Here is a 15,386-nt window from a genome sequence, read left to right as displayed (position 1 = left end):
CTAAGTGAACTCCATCAGCTCACACAGGGACACACAGATACTGTCTGGTCCTCTTTACAAGATGCATCCAGAGTAGGCAAAACCATCCGGGGCCTTGGAGAGAAAAGAATTGGGAGGGTGGGGGTGGCGGTTGTGTAATGATTATGAAGCTTCAGTTTTGCAGATGGAAAAGCTCTAAACAACATTGCAAAGGCACCTAACACTGTAGGTTTACAAAGGGCTAAGATGGTAGATTTTATGTCAACATGTGCTTTACTATAATTAATTCAAAGCACAGAAGGTTACACGGACTGGGAAACCAACAGAGGAGGTCACACATTGTTTACTGTGCCAAGACTGTGCTTGTCAGTGGCTTAATAGACCCACACTCATGGCTGCCCTGTCTTCTACTGGATGCCCTCAGGGCTTAGGAATCCACCAGTGTCCTGAAGCCATGCCAAGGGAAGGGGTGGAAAGAGCTAACACATCATGGTTGTGCTGCCCACTTGTGGTGTGAGGTCCAACCTCACTCCTTCTGGAGCACATACCTCATCCCCCACATGCACAGTAAACACAGGACTGCAGTCATGAATGAAGCCCAAGTGTCCTACCATTTGTTTGGGACCCAGATCAGAGGACTGTCCCCAGCCCCCACCACTCCTCCTCTCATTCCATCCAGAACATTCCCTCCTTCTCACCTATGCTCCCCATCAGTGCTGACCTCACATCAGCAGGCCAAGGTCTCTCCAGCCCTAGGGCTGTTTTGCCCTGCCCACTCTCTCTACCTGAAACACGCTTGCTTGGCTGGCTCCTCCTCGGCTCACAGGTCTCCATTCAAAATAAAGTCCTCAGAGATGGCTTCTTGTGGGAACTGTTCCAAAAATAGATGTCTCCTACCTATTTCCACTTATCACTACCATCTACTCTTTACTGCAACACTATGTGCATTCTCTCACATCCTTCATCAAAGGCTAAAGTCATCTTATCCACAGACTGACCTACCATGTATCTCTCCCACTAAAAGACAAGACAGGCCAGTACCACTGACCATTTTATCACAGCATGTGGGATTACGCTAGCTTACCGACCACACACAGAAGACCAATAAATAAATATTATCTGCCGCTGTAACTTTTCATTTTGATTTTCTCAAGAGGACATGGAGGCAAAAGACAAAGACATCTTTGCAAAGAACTCAGCAATCAGGTTCTCTGCAGAAAATACTCACCAGCTGGCTGAGAGGCAGCCATTGGTTCCAAAATAAGGCAAAGAAATTATCCTTCTCATAGCTTCCACTCCACGTCCCCTGTGGACAGAAGCCATTTCACTAAACTCCCTCAGAAAATAAGGAAAATGCCTGCAGAATCCCAAGTTTTCTTCCCAGTCCATATATAGACACGAGGCCCCCAAAAGCACATGCTAATGACACATCCCTGGTCCAGCGAGCATCATCAATAACCAATGTGACTGAGGCTTTCCACGGGTTTATCACCTGTCAGCTCAGAAGATGCTCGCTGAGCTGACAGAGAGAGTCGATCCAGGACATGACATGTAAAAATCACTGTATTTCTGGGTAAAAAAAATCACTTAAGTGTCTCAGGCTAACAGGATATCTTAATTTATCAGGTTGACTATGCATGGTTTTTGGTTGTTAAATCTCTGCTTCTAAACCTCTGAATTTGGCATTTCTGAATTCAACAGAACAAGTGCCAAAATGTGTTAGGTAGAGACATCACCTGGCTCTCAGATTTCCCAGGATTCGGTGAGATGGGCTCTTTTGGGAGGGCACCAGTCAGTAGCAAATCGTCAGCTCCCTATACACAAATAGGGAGAAAGCATGATTTCTCAAAAAAAGGAAAACTGAAGTCTTTAAGCTCGTTAAAATGCAAGGAACAAAAACTGAATGCTGCCATAAATGCACATCTGAACATTTCCTTTGTGATCAGACCGACTTTCCTTATTGTCAGAATGGGCTGCTACAACAGGATACATGTTTCCACAAAGCTTGTGGAAACTGGAATTAAAATATACATTTATTTTGATGTCTCCCAAAATTGAAAGCCAGGCATGGTTTGTGCAACATATATATTTTTCATGAGCTTCTTGGAGATCCCTCTCTCACACAGCTTTCACAAACTTTTATTTTTTTGCCTCAAAATTCTCATCCTTTTAAAAAGATCTTCATTTATTTATTTTAGAGAGAGACAGTGAGATAGAGTTGCCACCAACTGGTTTAATTCTGAAGTGCCTCAATAGCCAGGACTGTGCTGAGCTGAGGCCAGAAGCTAGGAACATAACCCAGTTCTCCCATGTGCACAGCAGGAACCCAGTTTCTTGACCATCACTATCTCCTAGGGTCTATGGAGTTAGGAGCCAGGGCTGGGTACCAAACTCAAGAACTTCAGTACAACATGTGGGTCTGCTAACCACTAGGCTAAATGCCTGCTTCAAAGTCACCTTTTAAATCCATTTCTGCAAACCTTTTCAATTATCTTTGTGCAACAGCATTTGCTTTTCTCCGTTCTGGAAGCCAAGCCATCCATGATCAAGACACTGGCAGCTCTAGTTTCTCCTGAGGGTTCTCTTTCTGGTTTGCAAATGGCTGCGTTCTCATCATTAGCTCACATGGTGGAAAGCAGAGACGACTGAGCTCCTCTTAGAAGGGCATCAATCCCACTCTTGAGATCTCTACCTTCATAATCTAATACCCACAAAAGGCCTCACCTGCCCCCGATACAATCACTGTGGGGGTTAGGACATCAATCCACAGCACTCATGGAGTGGTAACATGGCATCAGCTAGTCCAGGCCTAAATCCTATGAATTACATGACCCCAGGAAAAACAATCTCTTCCTCGATAGACTTGAATCCCATGCCCAGTGGTGACACAGGCGCTATGAGCAGAGGCAGGACAAGCCTGAGTTATAGGGCTGATGCTCGTGGTTGGAGGTGTCAGCTGCTGTCTGAATGATCGGAGTGGTAAGAGCACAGAAGAAATAGTTGCTCCAAAGATTGTGCAACAGATTTCCATCGTGAGAAGAGTACGTTCTAGACCAGCAGACAAGCAAACAGATTTTAGTTGCAGAAATAGGCATAAGAGGATGTAGTTGGCCATAAAATTCGAGAAACACGGTAAACCAAAGATGAACAAAAATTCCACTGCTTTAAAAATGGCACTGCCACCTTTCCAGTGACACATACATCCAGAGGCGACGGGCAGGAGGGAGAGGGAGGATGGCCGGGAGGACACCTAGCAGAAGGCATCTGAGGTGAGTTCTGAGAGACGACTACACTGAGTGGCCCGGGCAAAGGGAGAAAACGTGGGAAGGCACGCGGATTCTTGGCATCGTTTCTAAAAACAGTGCTGTAAGGTGCTGTCAGCATCTGCATTTTAGCAATGAGAAAGCTCGTCTGCTGTCACTCTCTGAGTGTGGGATTTGCTTCAGGCCAACTTAATTCCAAAAACTCAAATTTTAACCGAGGCTGCTGTGTATGATTGAGCAACATGAGTTTAGATCAGCCACAGTGATCCCACCACAGGAAGTTAATGGCACCCCACAGAATTGGGTGCTGTGTTCCTGGCCAACTAACCACTGCACCAGGGAGACAGAAGCAGGATATGAGGCTGCAGGTGCAAACAGAGCCCTGGTCCCACAAGGCATTCATGCCCTGAGAAGCCCACACAACACTGGGTAAGGGTCTCACAAAACACACTTTTTTATTTCTTGACTTTGTGTAGCCAACAAGGCTGGAAAATGGATTCTACCACATAATTCACTTCTTTCCAACTCTCTGGATAAAAACAACTCACAAATAACAAAAAAAAAAAAAAAAAAAAAAAAAAAAAAAGGCAGTCAGTGCCAGATCAGGTGAGCAGCTGCATTTCAAAGAAATGGGTTTTCCAAGTGTCTTTATCTGGGTGAGAGAGGAAGCCAGAAAGGAAAACTTGCTTGGCCAATCTGGGTTTTCAGCGACAGAGGCAATGAAGTTCTGTTAGAGAATAAATTGGTTGGGACACAAAGCTCCTTATAGATTATAACCTCCTTCCTAGCCAATTACAAAGCTGGCAATCATTTGTTTATTAACCTGATGGCTTGCTACATTTAAATGCCATTACATATTTATAAGGCAGCATGATAAAGCTGTAGCATTCAAGATCACTAACCCCGTCTGTCCGTCCTCACCCAGATCCCACACACTAAAGCACTTTTGAAGATAATTCAGTAGAACAGGGTTTTTTAAAAAAAAATAGTTTCAAACTTTCTCCTGCATTGCCTCAGGGACAGATTCCCTGTTCTGTGTGTGTGAGTGATAAGGTTTAGCCCCTGAAATTCGTTCTGAGGGAGGAGTGTTTGTTAAAGTCTTTATTTGGAAACGCTGTGGCTTAGTCCCAAGTGGCAATCTTTATTCGCTACTCCCTGCTGTTGCACACACAGGAACCTTGGTAGAAGGAACAGAGCTAATTCTGAATGCAGATTCCTCTCCCAATGACCCTCCCACCTCACTCCCAACTGCTCTGACCACCTCACTTATCTTCAATGCTAGGATCTCCAGGATGCCTTCATGTCTAGATTCTTCACTCCAGCTCTCAGCTTCCCCACTTCCAGTTTCCTTCTACAGATTTTAGCCCGACTGCCAAGAGCCTCTGCACTGCACCTCTCAAGAATGGAGCGCATTATTTCCTAAGAAACAAATCAACTTCTCCTCGCAGTGAATGCCCTTGTTGTAGAAACGCACTGCCCATCGCCTAGGAGCACAGACCCAAACCTGGAGTCACCATGGAAGGCAGGCACCTTTACAGTGTTGGTGCACAACGGCATGGAGTTTTAAATTTTTGTTTATTTATTAGAGGGGGGAGGGTGGAAGAAATGAGCTCCAGTTCACTGGTTCACTCCCCCAGTGCCTGTAACAGCTAGGATAGGGCCAGAATGAAGCCAAGGGCTAAGAATTCAATCCAAGTTTCTCACGTGATTGGCAGGAACCAATCTGTTGAGTCATCACCATTGCCTCTCAGAATGTTCATTAGGAGGAAGCTGAAATCAGGAGTCAGAGCTGAGAATAGAACCCTGGCACTCCACTGTGGAACATGGGCGACTTCACTGCTAGGCCAAATGTCTGAACCTGACGTTAGTTTTATCAGGTTCATGTCCAACACCTGAATTTCTTTACCTGGCTGCTACAACTGATTTTGCCACCTGTGCTGTAAGCTGAGGTCTTGGAGAAGCAAAGCCCCTTAACTAATCAACACCAAGAGCTGGAGTATCAATATCCCATTTCCCTGCGCTTATGTGTCTACCCTGTTCCAAGCCCTCCTATGGTAGATTCAACTCCAATTGCAGAAATGGCCAGTGGTTCTGATGGAACAAACTCTGTGAATTGCCTTCTCTTGCCTGTATCACTTGGCCACCCCTCCATCACAACTACCAGAATTTTCTCACCCCGCAAAAAAAAAAAAAAAAAAAAAAAAAAAGCCAACAAACCACTTTCATGTCAATCCTGTCCTCAGAGCTGCTTCTCAGGGAACCCAGTGGGGGCAATGTCAGCACCTTCCTCTCCTGATTTCCCCAAGCTCTCCGTGCCCAAGTCCTATCAAGCCCATTGGATTATCCCTCTCCATTGGACTGTAGGACTTGCCATATCCCGATGACATGGAGAACCATCAGGAAAAGCTCTCTGCTGGGGTCTGTGTAGGGTCTGAGTGTGTTACCTGAGGGCTCATGTGTTGGAAGCTTGACCCGCAGTGTGGCAATGCTGAGACATGGTGAGACACTTGGAGGAGGACGGCTAGGTCACCGGAGGCACCACCCTCAGAAGCCATTGAGGTAGTTCTCAGAAGAGCAAACTCCCAGCCCCGCCCCATTCTCTGGCTTCCTATCTCACTATGGGGTCCCTCTCATGCACTTGGTCACCTTGATACCATCTGCCTGGGGGTCATTCACCACATTGGACTGTGGTGCCTATCTCATGGTAGGATCCTTGGTAAACATTGAAGAGGTAAATGCAGGAATGAATGGCACTGTGGCGAAGCAGGTAAAGCCACTACCTGCAGTGCTGGCATCCCATATAGGCATTAGTTTGAGTCCTGGCTGCTCCACTTCCAATCCAGCTCTCTACTGGAGAGAGCTGCCTGGGAAAGCAGTAGAAGATGGCCCAATTGTTTGGGCCCCTGCACCCGTGAGAGAGACTCCAAAGAAGCTCCTGGCTTCTGACTTCAGATTGGTGCAGCTCTGAACATTGTGGCCAACTGGGGAGTGAACCAGGGGATGGGAGACTGACTGACCGACCGACCCCTCCCTCCCTCCCTCCCTTTTTCTCTCTCTCCCTCCCTTCCTTCCTCCCTCTTTCTCTCTTTCTCTCCCTTCCTCACTCCCTCCCTCTTCTTCTCTGTGTAACTCTGACTTTAAAATAAATAAATAAATCTTTTTAAAAAAAAAAAAAAAGAAATCATACTACCCTGCCATGGAAGGCACTAGACTGGGGCTTGGGTGTAGAGTTTCCAGAGAGAATGCCCTGAACCCCGTGATAAATGGTAACATCAGTTATGATGGAGAAACAAGAAGGCATCAATTCTAGGGGTCTGAGAATAATCTAAGACACTGCATAGTAAAACTCAAATTCTGTAACCACGGCCCAGTATTGAGGAGGATCCATGCTCAAGATGCGTGTACCACTTCAATAGTGTGGTGTCAAACACACAAGGGCAAAGGATTGTCAGGGAGACCCAGTGAATAAAGACCAAAGTGTCCAAGAGGAAGGTGGTGTTGACTTGCGAGGGTGGGTAACAGAGTTCTATCCTGTTTAACTCCACCTGGTGCACAAACAGCTTCCTGTGCAAATTGTGATGGCATCCACTGTTCACTGAGTGGCTCTACACCCATCATTCATTCATATCACAAGCAGTTATTGAATCTAATAAGGGTGCTGGCTCATGTCCCAGCTGCTCCTCTTCCAATACCGCTCTCTCTGCTAATTGCCTGGGAAAGCAGTGGAAGGTGGCCCAAGTGTTTGGGCCCCTGCACCCATCTGGGAGACCTGGAAGAAACTTCTGGCTCCCGGATTCGGATTGGCACAGCTTCGGCTGTTACAGCCAATCGGGAAGTGAACCAGCAGATGGAATACCTCTCTGTGCTTCTCCTTCTCTCTCTGTGTAACTCTGCCTTTCAAATAAATAAATAAATCTTTTTAAAAATTAGGGTTACCAGGAACACCAACATTACCTCTGTGACTTGTATCTTGGTCTGCTGGACACTGCTGTTAGAGACGGACATTTTCGTTTTGAAATGTTAAATAAACTTGTAGGCTCCTATAGTTTCAGACACAGAGCCCAGATGCAAGCTGCAATCCCACACCAAAGCCAGGGTGATTCTGCTGCACTGTCTCCTCTGGACCCCAGTATTAAGCAAATCATCCCACGCAACATGGCTCGGTCTCTCAAAGGCCAGGCGGCCTATTTCAGACCAGTAAGCTTTCTGTGTCTCATTTCACGTGGAGCACAGGTGGCTGAGCCGTCTGCCAGCTCACCACGTTGCCAAGTGACTCACCTTAAAAGGGGCCCCTTAGCGCAGCAATCCATCTGGCCAGTAGCCGCCGGCCCTTCCCTCCCCAGCCTCCCCTTGCCTCCGGGCTGTGTACCAGCCCGCACTCGGATCTGGCCTGCAAGCTCCTTCCCCAAGATCTTTGCTGTACTATCTGCAGGGCTGAGCAGGTTCACAGGAGACCAACCCCAAGCTGAAGATACCAGGGATCTGCTCTACCAGAACCCACAACACTGTAATTACCATACAGCCTTCAGCACCGCTGGCTCTGTGAGGTGAAAGAAATTAAATCAATGGGCACAGATCGAATCGGTAGCAATCTTAGGGGAGATTCATGTGCATGCACAATCTTGCATTGGAAATGAGCTGCAAGATTAATGTCCTTCGCAAATGGAAAAGTGTAAAGAAGTATGTAGAGAATATGCCACCGCCACAATAGGGTAACCCTGCCTTTTATGAGCCGCTCGCTACGCTGTACGAAGAACTCATGAAGCTTAACGTCCTCAGTGTTTTTTTAAAACCCTGTAATGCAAATTCTTCAAGAGAATAACAAGTGATGCATGCTTGAAATTTATTTTTAAATCAAGAGCAAAATGAAACCCTTTAATTAATCTCAGAGAATTTAGCTCTTTCCCTTTCAGATCTGTTTTTTGCACAGTTAGATGCTTAAAATAATTGCATCCGCTCGTGTGAAACTGCAGCCGTAATTCAGTGGGTTTATACTTGTGCAACCTTTTAAAAACAGGCCTTAAAACATTCATCTGTTGAACCAATTTACCAGCTTTCAATAAAGCATCTTTAAGATACTTTCTGTTACATTTATATGACATAAGCTATATTATTTTAATAATCTGTGCTTGAGATATATGGTGATGAGGGAATTATCACTCACCTGGGGAGATGGTGTAATTAGAAAAGAGGCACAGTCAGGGAATAAAAATGATTAAAAAAAAAAAAAAAGCTTGCTGAAATTAACCAGCCACTGCTACTAAGATGCTACGATGTTGGCTTAAGTGGCTGGGGAAGCATTGGAGTGAGAAGCAGAGAAGAGGGGAACCAAGCAAACTTGTGGTGCCTGAAATAATTACAATTTCTTCCTCGTCATTTCTCAAGGCTCACCGGGAGGAAGGACGTGCACCCAGCCAGGGCAGACAAATGAGCGCTTTCCCCACCGCCAGCCGCGGAGGCTGCCTGGGTTGGGCTAATGTGCTGGGGCAAGAAGAGAGCAGGTGTAATTATACTAATGATTTATTGAATGTTTGATTAATTGGAAATTAAAGGAATGCAAAGTGGTAGAATTGTCATAGCAAATTGCTCAGCTGGTGGCTGCAAAGGTGTCCCGGTTCCCTGCAGTGCCTCGGCATCACTGGGAACACAACGCCGGGAAGCAGGGGGGGGCAGAGGCGTGAGAGGAACAGGACAGAGATGCCCAAGGACCTGTGCCTCCAGTGTCTGGAGCAAAGGGCATTTTTCACAGAAATGTCTCCTAGAAAATCAAGTTATTGTAGAAGTTAACTTGCCCCTAGCTTAACAAAGGTGATGGAAAATAAGAGTTTAAGGTCTCAAGGTGGTTGAGAAGACAGTGATGATGATGATGATGTGTGTGTATGAGTGTGCATGTATGTATATGTGTAGGTGAGTGAAAGTGTGTGAATATGTGTATGTGTGTGTCTGCATATGTGTGTGAACATGTATGTGTCTATGTGTGTTTATTAGTATGTGTGAGTGTGCACATAAGAGTGTGTGTGCATGTCAGTGTGCACTGTGTGTGAATGAGTGTGTGTGTGAACAAGTATGTATGTATGTGTCTCTGTGTTTATTAGTATGTGTGAGTGTGCATGTATGTATATGTGTAGGTGAGTGAAAGTGTGTGAATGAGTGTCTGTGTGTGAACAAGTACATATGTATGTGTCTCTGTGTTTATTAGTATGTGTGAGTGTGCACATAAGTGTGTGCGTGTCAGTGTGCACTGTGTGTGAATGAGTGTGTATATGTATGTGCATGTATAGGTGGTGTGTATGTGTATGAGAATCTGTTTATGTGTATGTAAGTGTGCGTGTGCTAGTGTGCATGTTTGTGAATGTGTATGTGTGAGCATTGTATTAACCTTCCCCCCCACCCCAGTCTCCTGTCACCTTCACAAGGACTGTGCATGACAAGAGCAAGAGCGACCCGCTAGGGAGGACTCGGCATGAAGGCAGGAGGCTTGGTGACAAGACTGGGGCTGTGCTTACAGCCAGCTTCCCCCCACCAGTCAGGTGTCAACGGGCAGCACACTGATCAGAAGTTCCCTGTGGCTCCTCTACCACGGGGCAGGAATGGGAAAGGGCCTCCCTCTGGAACTGGGTTCCTGGACACTAACCCCAAGGGCCCTCAACTGCCCTAGCTGACCATGCGCCCGAATTCTACCTTCAGTGCACCACCCGCACTCCTTCCTTCTCCTCCAGCCCCTTTGTCTCACAGGAGCAGCCAAGAGTTACAATGCAATGTTTTCCATGCCGTTCCCTGAGCTTGGTGGAGGCACAGGCAACACAAAATTGAATACATAAATACAAATTTAATAAACTTGCTCTTTTCGTTTCCTCCATCACTACTAAAGTTTCAGAAGCTGCAAATAAATGCGCTCATGACCTTCCCATAGAGGGCCGCACACCCAAGTGCATCCAAGACCCGCAAATAGGCATGCCCTTTGACCTCTGGTTCTACCAGGACTTGACACCAAGATGGACTTGCAAGGACATTGATGCACTAATGTTTACAACTGCAAAACAAAGCCATCAAGCCAGCAAACGATCTAAATGCTCAATAGCATTTTCCCAAGTGTGGTTTAGCAAAATGGTTGCAGGGGCTGTTAACGTGTGATTTCCCTAAAGAATGTTTTTCACATTTAAGCAAAGACTTCAGTACACGAATGTTCACTGTGTGTTACCAAGAAGGGGAAAGAAAACGTCTATTGTCTCAGTTTCATTCTCAGCATAGCCCAGCAGCTCCCAAACTCAGGGGGAACAGAGCTTAGGAAAAGTCTGCGTAGACCTGGTTCAAGATCTGTGGCTAAGATCAAACATGTTCCCCAAACATTGTGCATGCCACACTCCTGATTTTGCTGACAGATATCAGACACAGATCCACAGAGATTCACGGGGAGCAATGGGTATGTACATAAAGGCCTGAGAAGACATCACCGCGTGGGTGCACAGTGGTGACTCCCCAGCTGCAGGCCGATGAGAGGTGATGTTTTCTTCTTTCCTCCGTGCTTTTTGGTGTTGGTCAGTAAGAACAGCACACTTTGGTATTTTCCCACAGTTGCGTTTTCTGTGATTATGCAGCCTGCACAAACATCTAGCATTTTTGCATGACCAGGAGGAGCCCTGTGGCACGAATGCAGGAGACAGACACCTATGCCAGCTGACTACGGCCACACACTATTACAGAGCCCCCAAACTGGACGATTTCATTATTCCTAAGAACATGTCAGCTCTGGCCATATGTCTTGTAAGACTGGAACCCTGCCACACACGCTATTAAAAATAAAAAAATAAAAAGACTGCAGCTGTAGCCATTAGAACTCAGCCAATTAAAGAAGTCTCAAAAGTCTAACGGGGTTGCCCTTCCGAAAGGCCAGTGTTGGCAAGACCAGAAAACAAGGATGACTCTATTAGACCACTGGCACTTCCCAGCAGCCAGAAACAGGTAAATCTGTGTTGTCCCCACGCACAGAAAGATGCAATTAACAGGGCTGCAAAGTAAGTGATCTTGCCTCATTACCAGCCATCAGCCTGTCCTGCAGGAGCCCCCATCCCAAGCTGGGGGAGGGGGCTTACTAATTATCATGCCAAATTAAGCCTTGATTATCCCCCAAGAGACACCTGTTAATTGGGCTGCTACATTATATAACAGTTCTGTGCATTAATAATTGAGTTGCAACGACTTGATTTTCTCCACTAAACATGATTTATTTTTCACTCTCCTCGTTTCAAGTCCCCCTCCCCCCCCCCCCCCCCATCTTTAAAACTGGGCTGTGGAAGCGCCAGAAAGTGTCTGTGATTGTCACCCTGAGGAGGATTCAGGTCTCACCTGCTCAATGGAGCAGCCAAAAGCACCCAAGAAAAACCTCAGACACAACAATGCACACAACACGGACAAGCATTTGGCTCAGACATTAAGTCATGGCTTGAGATGCCCGCATCCCACGCAGGAGTGCCTGGGTTCAGGTTGGGATTACTCCACTTTGGATCCAGGTTCCTGCTAACGCGTATCTCGGGAAGCAGGAAATGATGACTCAAGTACTTGGTTCCCCACCATCCGTGTGGAAGATCGAAAGACTTACGAGCTCCTGGACTCACCTTGGCCTAGCCTTGATTTTTACAGGCATTTTAAGGAGCAGCCCAGGGGGGTCCATGTGTCTGTCTGTATCTCTTTTTTCCTTTCAAATGAAATAAAAAATGTTTAAATAAGAAAGTGCACGAGGCCGGCGCTGTGGCTCAACAGGCTAATCCTCTGCCTTGCGGCGCCGGCACACCGGGTTCTAGTCCCGGTCGGGGCGCCGGATTCTGTCCCGGTTGCCCCTCTTCCAGGCCAGCTCTCTGCTGTGGCCAGGGAGTGCAGTGGAGGATGGCCCAAGTGCTTGGGCCCTGCACCCCATGGGAGACCAGGAGAAGCACCTGGCTCCTGCCATCGGAACAGCGCGGTGCGCCGGCCGCAGCGCGCCTACCGCGGCGGCCATTGGAGGGTGAACCAACGGCAAAAGGAAGACCTTTCTCTCTGTCTCTCTCTCACTGTCCACTCTGCCTGTCAAAAAAAAAAAGAAAAAAAAAAAAGAAAAAAAAAGAAAAAAAAAAAGAAAGAAAGTGCACAAAGTCAGCAATTAGTGAGTGACACGTGGCCAGAAATCGTCCATCTAATTAATAAGTTTAAATCTGTGTATTTCTAACTTATGAGACGTTCTCCATTGTGGTTATTTTATGTTGTTCTTTTGAGCTCTTTCTTGCACTGTGACATATTCACATCCCAGTCCCAAAACAGCCATTTCTCTAAGGACATTTGGATCCCTTTCTAGGAGAAAGACCACAGAAACCATCAGCTGGGAGCCAGGTGTGCTCACTGCTGCTGGGGTGCTGTTGCTGCTAGGGCCGCCAAGCTGACACGGCCAAGAGATGGATATGCATACCAATCCACTTGTGTGTACATGTGTACAGTCCTCCATGCACCTGTGCATGTGGGTACTAATCCATGTGTGTGTGCATGTCTATAAAGACTTCTATACTTCACCATCTGTGTTATTTTAAGGCAAATGAGAGTTCAAACTGATGCCCGACTCCAACCCATCATGACCTGAATCCCTGAGTCTCTCCAGCCTCCTCTCTTGTGTGTCTGTAACCTCCCACTCCAAACGTGGCAGCCTGTGCCTGGTGTGTTCTGAGTAATCTCGTTGGAGCTGCACTCTCCCTAGACGAGTGCCAACCCATTTGTTCATTTAAAAGGACTTTGGAACCAGAGAACCGCGACTGGCCTTGGTGTTCCATGCTCGTATCACTGACACATTCACCATGAAGGCCTTGCCAAAAAGCTCTAGGAGGGCAGGGGCCTGGCACTGCCTCATTACCGACCATCAGGCTGGTGGGTGCATCTGGTTGGGGCATTAAAAAAAAAATCCACACATCACTCCAAGCCTCCAGATGAAGGTTAGAAAATAGCCACGAGGCAGTGCCGTGCCAGATACCGATCTGGCACGACTCGGCTGAGTGAGATCTGCTATTGCTTTTTAAAAACTGAAACTCAGAAACAGCTAAAAGAGCAAGAAACTGAAGGCAAAACAAACCCAAAAACGCAGCCAAGAAAAGATGATGGAAAACACAAAGAGGTTGAGAAAGGAACACAGAAAAATTAAACGAAGCTCCGGTTCTTGGGAAGGATCTCTGAGACCAGATGGCAAACGGAGTGATTTATCCCTCTGCATATTTCTGCAATACTGAATGTTCCAAAATAATATATGGATTTGGGGTAAATACACAGTCAGGAGGCAGTCTCTCTCTCTTCCCCTCCACTCCTCCCACCCCAACCTTGGCTCCAGCTAGTAGAGGGAAAGCAGGGCTTATAAATGGCTGGGCATGCCTGCTTCCAGCAGCTTCCAGACCCAAGACGGGTATAGGAAACCAAGGCGGTGGCAATGGCCTCCAGGTTTGTTACTAAGCTTGTGAAGGGGACATCCTGACTCCAGGGAGAGCGAATGGTCACAGACAGCAAGCAGACAGGATGGCAGCTCCACTTCCTGTTTGTCCACACAAGGCTGAAGGGTTGTCTCCCGGCTTAGAGACCTTGAGTCTACAAAGGGGTCTGAATTCCAACTGCTATACCAGAGGCAGCATTGGGCGAGCAGCTGAGTAGAGAATGGAGTGCCTGTGTCCCAGCCATAGTCCCATCAGTGGGTAGCAATGTGAAGGCAGGCAGGTTTTTAACTTCGGTGTGACTCCATGTCTTTACACAAACGTGGGAGTGATACAAATAAAACCTACTCTCCAACTTTAACAAGAAAGGGAGATGAATAAGGGCAGTGCATGGCGTTACCATTTCCTTCAACTTGGAGTAGCTAGAAAAGGAGGAAGAATTTGGTGATAGGTCAGTGAGAAGTCAGGGGAGAAACATGGAGCAGCTTCAAGTCAAAGGTAAGCAACCGAAACGTGCCACGTTCTCTCTGCTGGAGGGGGAAGCCACACACCCTTGGGATGAGGTTACTGTCACCTGCTTCAACCTCCTGAATAACTGGGAGGTGCTATACTCAGGGCACTGCCCACACCTGTCCAACCGATGGCGCTCAGCAGCGTGGGCTCTGAGCTGCGTGGATGTGGGTTCTGGAGCTGGACTCGCCCTTGACCCATGTCCCTATCTACACAACGGCAGTAAGAACACCACCTGCTTGGAGCTCAGTGCTCACAGTGACACTGTGCACAACAGTCTGAGCAGAAACAATCCAACCAGCCACCAGCGGATGAACAGGTGAAGACAGTGTGGTCTGGCCACTGATACAGTGTTACTCAGAATTTAAAGGAGTGCAGTTCTCACACTGGCTTCAACACAGTGAGCCTTCAGCACATGGTGCTATGGGAAATAAGCCAGATACAAAAGCACACATCACACAGGGCTCAGTTAGCATGAAGTGCCTGCAGAAGCCAAATCCCAGGGATGGAAAGTAAAATGATGACGACCAGGGACTGGGGGAAGGGAGCTACTATTTAACAGGGACAGAGTTTCTCTTTGGGAAAATGAAAAATTTCTAGAGACAGATGGAGGTGATGGGTGTACAGCACTGTGACAGAGAACAATGCCACTTAAAAATATCTAAAATAGCAGTTGTTATACTACATACACACACACATACATCTATACCATAACAAAAAGTAATTGAAAACCAGGTTCAAACAGAGAAAGACAGTGTGAGAGAGCATGCGCACAAGGGTGCAAGCGCGCTCTGGATCTGCTGCACAGGCTTTCAAAAGCAATACTGACCGATTACTCTGCACAGTCACTGGCCGAGTACTTGGAACACATGACTCACTGAGTCCCCATCACAAGTTTTGGGGGGAAGGGAAGGAATAGGATCTTCTCCTACTTTGTGGAGTTAGCAGCATGAGGGCAGACACAGAGGTGTCCCACCCAGGACCCAGTCAAGGCAAGACCACCCACCCAGCTGTGGGGAGAGAAGGCGGCTTTGCTCACTACTCTTTTCTTTCAAAGATGTGCATCTCTAATAAGCATCCTGTACCCCAAATGCCCTGAGTACCTGCAAACCCAACCCGTAACAGTGGTGAATGGATCCAAAGATATGACTGGTAATCAGGGGAAGACAAATATTGGAAGCAGAGGGGCCAGGGCTGT

This window comes from Lepus europaeus, chromosome 21, assembly GCF_033115175.1.
Source record: "Lepus europaeus isolate LE1 chromosome 21, mLepTim1.pri, whole genome shotgun sequence".
In the NCBI taxonomy this organism is placed as follows: Eukaryota; Metazoa; Chordata; class Mammalia; order Lagomorpha; family Leporidae; genus Lepus; species Lepus europaeus.
The sequence above is the reverse complement of the archived record's forward strand: the minus strand, read 5'-3'. Positions refer to the sequence as shown.